At 48.0% G+C, this 10,205-nt stretch overlaps 1 protein-coding gene across 2 annotated transcripts in view; it reads left to right on the top strand.

The window, feature by feature from the left end:
- The first annotated feature begins 5,989 nt into the window (after positions 1-5,989).
- Positions 5,990-10,205, top strand: part of ZNF507 (zinc finger protein 507) — a 30,167-nt gene continuing 25,951 nt past the window's right edge. Inside the window, exons 1-2 of one of the 2 annotated variants that reach the window (XM_040976493.1) lie at positions 5,994-6,084; positions 7,456-7,549. The gene's annotated coding sequence lies outside the window, so the exon portion shown is untranslated. Of the gene's footprint in view, positions 6,085-7,455; positions 7,550-10,205 lie in introns of both variants that reach the window. The other variant, XM_040976494.1, reaches the window with a different exon arrangement.

Below are 10,205 nucleotides of genomic sequence, written 5' to 3'. Positions count from 1 at the left end.
CAGGGTCCTGTTCTGGTCAATGGGGGCTATTAGGCAGCCAGACGGACAAGCTCCATGGGCTTTTCTCAGGTTATTCCATTATTCCCTACCAGGGCAAACAGATGTTGGAATGATTGCACCTGTATTAGTGACAACAGTGTTATGTCCACCAAGATGTGTGACATAGCAAAACTCCAACACAAGGTGCTCCACCAGCAAGCCCTCAACAGGTACATGCTCTCTGTTTCTCTCTGGCCCAGCCCCGCTGCCAACATGGCCATCATTCTGCCTACTGCCCATGCCAGGCCAGAGGGGTTCCCACCGTCATCTGATTTCCCTACTTACATTGGTTCATCTTCTCCCATATGCCAGGCCGACTTACTCAGGAGCCTATTCAGGATCTTAACGCCCATCAGCTGTTCCCAGAGCTCTGCCTCCATGCGATGACTCAGGAGTGAGAGAGGAGGAAAACAAGCAGCTGCTAAGGAGTCACCATCTCGCGAGGCTCACCTGGGCCCAGCTGCGTTACTCCTGCTTGGCTCCAGCTCACAGAGTTTGGGTGGGCTATCCCGCTTCACAATGTGGTAGAGCTTACGACAAGCCTGAGAAAGCATGCACACAGGAGCGTGGACCCTCTTAGGATGCTGCATGCACTGGTCCCTTTCTCAAGGAAACAAGGATTCCCCAAAGGGCAAGCACTGGGAATGCTCCCTGCACACGGTCTTCCAGAGTCCACGAGGAGCTCCAAGCTGGAGGACCTTGGAAGGCTTCTAGCCATGGGTCTTCTTTTGCTGGTGTCTTAGAGGAGCAAGAGGTGGAATTCCCAGTCGACGGTGATACTAGCAGCCCCTCCTAGTCTATCACCTCAAACAGGAGCTGTCAAATTAACAAATGACACATTTCTTAGGTCACAGGATTATCCCTCAGCTAGGCTCTCTTGGTTTGATTAGCGGTCCCTTCCCCTCTTAGTGTCTTTCTTCGTCGTCTTCTCCTTCTTTTCATTTTCTTCCCCTGCCCCTCTCATCAATAAAGGGCACTGTTTTAAGGAAACCCTGCTCTGGGAAGAATTTAACAGTATCCTATTACAATTGCATTGTCTTATTCAGAAGCAAGTGGTATTACCTGTCAACCGGGTTCGGGGCATAGCAAATAGCTACTACCCCACTCCACCGAGCTACTTACTACCTGGCTCCTGGGCAGATAAAGTGGCAAAAGGAGAGAGGCCTCAAAATCTCATTTTCATTCCCCTTGCAGAGAAGAGATTGCCTTTATTGACAGAGACGACTGAAAATTGCTTGAGCGTTCCAATAACCAGTCTGCGTCGAGGCAGAGAGACAGTCTGGCGGAGGCGCGCTCCCTGCTCCATCGCGTAGCTCCGCCGAGCCACGCTGTGCTCCAGCCCAAGTCTGTGGCATATGCAGACTAGACTGCGAGGAGCCTCCTCGCGTCCTCAAAAGCAGCCCCTCTCCACCTCCACTCCCAGCCTGCTGGTGCATTTCCTGGATCCCTCCCATAAATCAACATGAATTCAGGGAATCCCTGCCAGAAACCAAACTCTCAGACACATTCAAGGGCCTGGGGGGTCAGGCCTGGGTTAGCTGGGCAAGGCAAATGTCCTCCCGCCCACCGGGAGAGCTCTAAGGACTGCATATTCCAACTAAGCCACTAGGTGTCCCCATCCTTGATTCCAAGTCCTGAGTGTAAGCCGGAGTCCTGGCTAGAACTCCACACAATTCCATCACACCCCTCGCCTGCGGGTCTGTGATACTGGAGCTCCTCTGTTGGATTCTGCTCAACCCGTTAGCATCTCGGATGCAAAAAAAAAACAGTGAGCGGCAAGTTCGACGAGGCCAGTGTTAGCTAAGCAAACCCTAGCTCTCACACCCAGCTCCCCTGTTCTTCCTGGTGGTCGCCATTGTCTATCCTATTGGTTTATTGCAATAAGCAGTATATTAGTATGTGTGTCTTGCTGCACGAGGGATTTAGACGTCGAAGTGCTGCTGAAATCATGTAAGTCTGTGGCTTTTAGCAAAGAATGAGTGACAGATGGATAATTTATGATGATTCCTGAGACCTAAACTATAATTATGAAGTATTTCTAGGTATATATGCAGGCTGCAAAATGTAAGGAGCCCAGAGTTAATGCTAATTTATTGCTGACAGCTGTACATATAATAATATGTCATGTCTTTTAATCTTACATTCCGTCTGCCTTACATCAAGCAATCTTTTCATTCATTAATAAAATCAAGCCTCGCCATTATTCTTAATGATGAAGTCCCATTTTGAACTTGGAAGACTCCCGTAATTAAGTCCCATATTTCCATACACCAGACATCTGAAGCTTTAAGAAAAGGGAGCCCTGAACTTCCTGTTTTACAAGGAAGGTGAAACATTAGAATGACGGAGCCCACCTGCTCGCGGTCCCGAGAAAATCAGGAACAAATTTTCAAGTTCATCTTCTTAGTTCTCACTCCTGCACCCCTTCCCTTTGAGCTCCCCTGCCTTCTCTTACCCTCCCTAAGTCTTGCCTTTTTTGAGACAGCGCATTTTTTTAAAGGTCATGACAGCTAAAATCACGGGCCACAGGTCTCATCCCATTTTCTGTGCTGTGCCAAAGATGGACATGATTAATCCCTTCGAAATAAATCTAATCTAATCTTATTACTCCCGAGACAAGGTGTCCTCCGTGAGTATTGTGGCCGGAAGCAAGCTGGTCTTCCTCAGGTTTCCACTGGTTTGGTGTCTGTTCAGGTCACAAGCAGTTATCACTCTGGCCACTTACTGACCGCACTGTCCTTGGCATTTCCAAAATGTAAACAGTGCCCTGGTTCGAGGTGTGAGGCACTATGTATTGCCAGACCCTGGTCACTTTAGGAGATACAAAGCCATAATAGTTGCAGAAAAAGTAAAACCTTTCACCTGTGCAGCTAATGAATGGCCCCAAAGTAGAATAATGAGGTGTGTGGAGATAGAGACGCAGTTATCTGGGTCATCTTTCATTTGGAGACAGAATCAGATCCCACTGAAGAGGTGCTGGGTAATTGAGTAAGCAGGTTTCCTATCTATAACACTAAATCTCACTATGATTGGTTAATTAAATCATGATGAATAACGTGCTGCAGCAGGTGGAAGGTGCCGAGTTTAAGTGAGAGTAGCACAAGTTCAATGGAACAGCGTCTGAACGTCTCGCCACTCGCTGACTTTGAAATACTAAATTTTTCTGATGAGATTTAGTTGTAAGATTAAGGTTTTGTGAGGCTGGCTCTTTAAAATGCTCTAGATGTTTCAGATTTGGCATCTGAAGACCTTCTCAGGTTCCAACAATGAAGGCCGGGGGCCAGCATTGTGATACAGCAGAGTTAAGCTGTCACTGGAGACATCTATACTCTACATCAGGCCACAGGTTCAAGCCCCTGCTCTGCTTCGGATTCAGCTCCCTGCTGATACAACAGGGAAGGCAACAGATGATGGCCTAAATACGTGGGCCCTTCCTGGTGGAGTTCCAAGGCTCCTCGCACTGGCCTGAACCTGACCTGGCTATTGTAGCCATTTGGGGGATGAACAGGCAGATGAGAGAGCCCTCATTATCTCTGCCTGTCAATAAATAAATAAACACTTTTCTTAAATGAAGCCCCTGAGTCTTTTACTAATACCCCTTCCTTTCATGTAACCACTTGTTCCTTTTTGCTCTGCCTCTCACGGTTACTTCTGTGTAGGAAAGTGCCAGCCACAGCTGTGTCACACTTGAGAAGCAGCTCCAAGCCTGAGAAATATCTTCACCTTCCAAACCCGCTGCCAGTCAGCGGGGGCCTGAGCTCATCACCATCACTCTAAGATGCAGGGGTCACCATTTCAAACCCTGACAGTCATCAGTCCAAAAGAGAACCTGGGGGGGAAGTGCCCTGGCAGGTCAACACTCTGAGTATGGAGGTCACGGCCCTCATTTCCACACACAATTCATTAGCCAGCTCCAGCCATAGGCCGTTCAACCGGGCCACACCAGGGCCAGGAAGTTCCAGCTAACCTCATGCTGGAAGAAGCATGACAAATAACTGGTGAATCCCAGCCACAACGGCCACAGACAAAGGCACCTTCCTTCACCTGCTTGGAGTGTCCTCATGCCCTCTAGATCATATTCTGTTTTGATTTTGCACATTCACCTGGTCAAATCTCTCCTTGATGTTCTATTTTCAGATTCATGGACAGGACAGTTACGATAATACTCCAAAAGCAACCAGCGTTGTAGTCTCACAGGTTAAGCCACTGCTTGCTAGGCCAACATCCCATATCACATGATCTGTTTGAGATCAAGTGCAATCCAGTTCCCCTCTAATGCGCTTCGAAAGGCAACAGAAGATGGGCCAAATACTGAGGGCCCTGGGACACACACGGGAGTCCAAGACGGAGTTCTCGGCTCCTGGATTCAGGCTGGCCCAGACCGAGATGCTTCAACCGTTTGGGGAGTGAGCCAGTTATAGAATTTCTTTCTCTCTCTTCACAAACCACAATTGTTTGTGCTGGGACTCCAAGGAAAAGAAAGACATTTTCATATTCTTTTATTATTCGACCTTTTGTGCTCAGACTTTTTGTATTTCAGTGTTTTTCTCCTGCTCAGTCACTTCACTTTTGCCATGCCATCTTTTATTTGGACGTCACTTCTCCACGGGTTCACTTGATGAGGCGTGGGAGGAATGTCAGAATTTCAATTTTCCTGGTTGTCCCATGTCCAAATTCTAGTGAGTTTCTATTTCCAAAACAGTGACTGTAAATTTTATTCTGCAAATTTGGTATATCTTCCATCGGGTAACAGACAACCCGCTCCAGCGTCCTCTAGAGGTCTGGAAACCCTAAGGTGTGCCACACCAAACAACCTCAGTCCATCACCAGGAGTGCGAAAAGAAGCTTCAGTTTTGCCCACTCCCTCCTGTCCACGGCTTCTCTGCTGAGTCAGAACCCAAGTGCTGAGCTGCACAGTTCATTTTGGTTGGGTTTTTTTTTTTTTTAAGATTTATTTTTATTGGAAAGGCAGTTTTACAGAGAAAAGGAAAGACAGAAGGATCTTCTGTCTGCTGGTTCCCTCCCCAAGTTGTCACAACGGATCAGATCTGAAACCAGGAGCTTCTTCCCGGTCTCCCACACAGGTGCAGGGTCCCAAAGCTCTGGGCTGTCCTCTACTGCTTTGCCAAGCCACAAGCAGGAAGCTGGAAGGGAAGCGGAGCAGCGTGATTTGAACTGCCACCCACATGGGATTCCGGTGTTTGGACAATGAGGACTTTAGCCACTAGGCTACCGCGCCAGGCCCTGCATTCATTGTTAGTAGACCCAAACTGCCTGTTACTCGTGGCGAAGTGGGGTAAAATGCCACACTCTGTATTTCTCCAGTTAGCCAGGGAGTCCAAAGAGGACTGCACATCCTGGTGTTTGTGAAACAGATCCAACCTGAGCTTAACAGGGCTGAGGCTGTGTGACTAAGTCAGCATACCAAGCTGGATCCTAAGAGGCCTGAAAATCGTCACATCTCTCAGGCAAAAACATAAGCAAGGCGCTCCTGAAGTGAAGCCAGGGTCCTCCAGGTAGCCAAGACCAAAAGAAAAAAAACACAAATTCCACAAGCAAGGGAAGGAAACACACATCAGTGCCCATTGCTGAAAGTGGGTGGAGGGACAAAGCTAGGCCCCAGATGATTCAGGCGGTGTGGGAAGACCCCATACTTCTGGACCCAGAAGACCCCTGCGAGGGTGAGAGCGGGAGGGAAGGGGCCGTGAGAGCCGCCCACCCTAGACCCGGGAACCGTGGCCAGCAGACATGATAACCTGCCAGGTGCCCGCCCAGCCTCAGCGGTCCCCGGGATGCCCGTGGGCGGGGCCTGGACATCGCCCCGCCCCCGCCGCCCGCCACTCGGGTCACCTGACCTGCCGCCGGCTCACGTGATCCGTCCCCTGCGCCGCCATTTTGGAGCTCCGAATGAGGAGGGGGAAAGCGGGGGGTAAAAAGAGGGAAAAGAACCGGGAGAGAGGTGGGCGAGGACGAGGGCGAGGGCACGGCCGGGTCCTAGCCGGCTAAAGGAGGCTCGCGGAAGCAGCAGCCGCCACCCGACCGCAGGTACCGCGCCCCGGGGCCGCCCCTCCGCCCGCTCTGAGCACCGCCGCCGCCGGCCATGTGCATCCTGCCCCTCAGGCCTCTGCCGGTGCTCGCTTCCTCCGGCCGGCCGACACCCTCCCGGGGCTCGCCACAGGCCCTCCCTCCTCCAAGTAGCGTGTCCGCTTTCTGTCCGCTGCCGCCGCGCTCCCGGCGTTGGCCCGGCCGCTGGCCAGCTACTGTCACCCGCCGCGTCCGCAGCCTCCCTGCTCCCTCGCCTGCTCGGCCTGGGCGTCGTCGCCCCAGCTCGCTTCGGCCCTGCGGGGGGCACAGGACAAGCTGAGGAACGAGGCACTTTGTCCCGTCCCCTTCGATGGCAGGGGGCTGTTTCTGGAGGTGTCTGAAGCTGTTGCGCGGGTGGGGAGCAGGCGGCAAGCGCTGGGTCTTTGACGACCTGGGGGATGGGGGGGCGTCCGGAGTGAAGGGTCTGTGTGCAAGTCCTCTGTCTGCCTCCCCACCCCCAGGGGTCCCTTGGCAGTCTCTTTCCTCATCCTGGCAGCGGGTCGTCGTTTGGCCATCCTCCGGCCTGCTGCCTCCCCTCCCCGTGGTCAGGCTTTGATGGATTTCTCACCTCCTCGAGTTCGCACTTTCTTCACTACTGCTCTGAGTCCGTGTCGGGGTTGCGTTACTGATTAAAAGAGAAAGCCAGGCTCTCTCCATTCCTTTCCCTCAGGAACTCGTTGAAAATTAACTTGAGGCCCACCAGCAGTGAGTGCATCGGGCCCTGGCAGGGAAGTGTGTGAACAGGCATCGCTCGGGTAGTGTGCCTTCTAGCCAAAACAAGTGAGCGTTCTTGGGTCTTCTAGGGAGGGCAGAGCAGTGTGGCAGCTGGGTAGGGAGGAAGCCTCGCCAGAGGGTAGGTCGGCCGAGCCTGTGTGTCCTCTTTTCTTGCTGCCTTTCTGCCTAATCACTCACCCTGAGGGTTGTATTTTTGGTTGAGGTTAGAATAGTAATTTGCAGTTTATTTTTCCACATTCATTAGGACATGATGCCAGCAAAACCAATAGTGCTTTGAGGCAGTTATATAAACTCTAAGGTAACACACCGAGTATACAATTATCCTGAGGAGTTTCCGGAGCTGCTTTTGTTTTTTTGTTTTGTTTTGTTTCCTAATTTGTGTACAATCCTCAAGACTGCTCACTAGGTAAATTCTGTAAATTTGAATCACATATTGGTTTGCATGAACGTTCCTTTCAATTTCTTCTTGATGTGGGATGTTGGGAAGTTTTGCACTGCCTCTCTTCCCCCCCCTCCCGAAAGAAAGAAAACCACATTACTGTGTCTCCCCCAGAAAAGGCAGTGTTTGATATACTGTACTTTCATTCTTGGCCACAGCTGGATTTTGAAGATTGATCCAGGGGACTGTATTAATTTCAGGAATTGATTTGAAAGACACTGGCTCTGACACTTAACAGCCATGTAACCTTGGGTAAGTCACTTCAATTACACTGAGTTTCCGTATTTCTACAATCGTGTCACACTCACCCGCGCTGTCCCGAAGAGTTCTGAGGCTCACGTGCCTGCACATGCGTGGTGAAGCCCAGCAGCGAGGGACTGATACTTCCCAGGATGGAAGCCTTACAAATTTTTGTTCTCGCTGCGAAGGGGAAAATTTGTATTGGAGAAAGAGTGATTTTAGAATTATTACATTGGCCTTGAGTTCTGTTGCTACATCAGTCACTGCTTTCTACCTGTGAAGTTCCTTATCTACAGAAAACCAGCGAGCGCTTCCAGGATTAACATGAATATTACATAAAATCTACACAGGCACTGCTCCTTGGACTTGGACTTCGGGGGCAAGGATTTCCTCTAACCACTTTTGTGACTTCCAACACTGCTTGGCACACTGGAGGTGCTTAATAAGTGAGAGTAAATCTGAGTGTTGGTTAATGTTAGTTAGACCTTATGTCTTATTTGCAGCTGCCAAATTAGAATATTGTCTAGGGCTAGATGCCAGCTAAGAAATTCTAGACTATGGAATTCGTATATGCGATATTTATACTTGATTTTTTCTTAGTGGCAGTTCATAATGATATTGCTAAGGAGATTTTAAATGAAGGAGATGATAGCTGACAATCCTAAGGAGAATTCAGAAATAAATGTGTAAGCAGCTTCCAGGCCACTTTTCTTAACGTTTGTAGTTTGCTTGGCATTTTGTATCTGTGGACTGGGAAGCCCAGAGAGATGGTGACGTGCCTAAGGTCATGCAGCTGACTGAAGGCATTTAGGGTTTATGCTGGAGCAAAAGAAATCTTTGTTTTTCAGAATGATAATCAAATAATCAAGGAAGGTACAGAATTAATCGGCAATTAGATTCTGTAGCACATTTTTTTCCCAAGTTGGAATAAAGCCATTTCTTGGTCTAAAAGAAATTTATTTCGTACGATACTGTCTGAATGTATACGTGAAAATTACAGGCTTTTCTCCAAGCCAAATGAATTGTTCAGCTAGATTTTGTTAAAATTATGTTAACAATACTGCTATAACTAAAGAGAGAACTAAGTAAAGAACACAAATAAGCCACATAGCAAACTAAAACACAATGAAGACAACTGAAATCATGTGGTCTTAACTTTTCTTACCAATGACATTAATGCAAGACATTTGGAAGATTTCTGTCATGGAAAAATGTAGGAAACTCTGGAAAAGGTTGTAAGCCATCTGCACTTCAGGATGCAACTGTATTTACTGTTTATTAGTAACAGTATGTTTCATTTGGTCTGACGTTATGTCTACAGATTCCAGACAAGAAATTTGTGTTCTAATGCCCCTAGTCTTCCCTTTTTCTAGTAAGCCTTTGTATTCAGCTGTATTAAATTCTCACTAACCCCAAACAACATGCCTATTTTCACTTCCAAAAATACAGTAACTGTTAGTCTTGTCCTTGTGTCAACAATATTCCAAGGAAGCAAATGGCACACTGCAGTATAGGTGATGCATAGGGATAATATAATTATCTAGAGCTGGCAGCATCAGGAAAAAGAGGTACCAGAATTACAAATTTGAGATAAAGAATGCGATTAAAAGATACATTTATTTGGGGTACAAAAAGTGTCTGAAATTCTTCCGGGTTTTTTATACAGATTGAGCCTTGGGAAGACACCTCATAAAAGTCTCTTGCTGAACAGCCTGCCAAAGAGAGAAGTGTCCTTCCGTTGAGAAGCCCTGCCAGTCCAGGATGTTCTAGGCAACCAGGGCAGTTGTTCTACTGTCTCCTTGGTCATGGCTCTCAGTTGGTAGAAGTTATTGAGAAACCGGAAGCCAGGGCAGCCTAATGATATCACCCTCCGGGAACCTCCAGCAGACTTGGAAGGAGGATATCATGAGGCCAGAGCCCATTCTTTGGGACCAGGACACATCTTACCTCGTTAAGAAGCCTTTACTTGCCTTCATAGCCCAGAGGAGCTCTTCCTGTTGGGATTTAACTCTTGGTCATTGCCTTTGGTCTGTTTTTGCCTTGTATACTTACTGCAGTGTTTAAAACTGTGACTTCATTTTTTTTTTCTTGAAAGTTATTTATGTATTTGAAAGGAAGAGCTAGCGAAGGAGACCGATACCTTCTCTGATTCTTATCCCAAATGGCTATGATATCCAGATCTGGGCCAAGCTGAAACCAGGATCCCGAAACTCCTTCCGGGTTCTCTCACTTGGGCGGCAAGGACCTGGACACTCAGGCCATCTTCTGTTGCCTTCTCAGGCACGTAAGCAGGGCACTGGGCCAGAAGTGAAGCATCCAAGACTTGAACCATCACTCTTGGTGTTGCAGGCAGTGACGTTAACAGCTGGACCACAGTGCCAACCCCTACTTCATTATATTTAACTTGTAAATTTATTTACTTAGTTATTTATTTAGTTACTCAATTGGGTTTAAAATTATAAATACCGTGAATTTACTATTTTTCCATTCTTCCTGATAACTTTGTGTCTTGTAGACAACAATACTTACATATTTATACAAAGAGTTAAAAATAGCACAGTCAACTTGCAGGTATTCATCACACAACTTCCATTACAGAATCTGTCATTCTTACTGTGTCCTCACTTTCTCGTCGCCACCTAGATAATTGTTTATAAATTGTTATATT

Source organism: Ochotona curzoniae, unplaced genomic scaffold (assembly GCF_017591425.1).
Source record: "Ochotona curzoniae isolate NIBS_2020 unplaced genomic scaffold, NIBS_Ocur_1.0 contig_2699, whole genome shotgun sequence".
Taxonomy (NCBI): domain Eukaryota; kingdom Metazoa; phylum Chordata; class Mammalia; order Lagomorpha; family Ochotonidae; genus Ochotona; species Ochotona curzoniae.
This window is presented reverse-complemented; position numbering and strand designations above follow the sequence as displayed.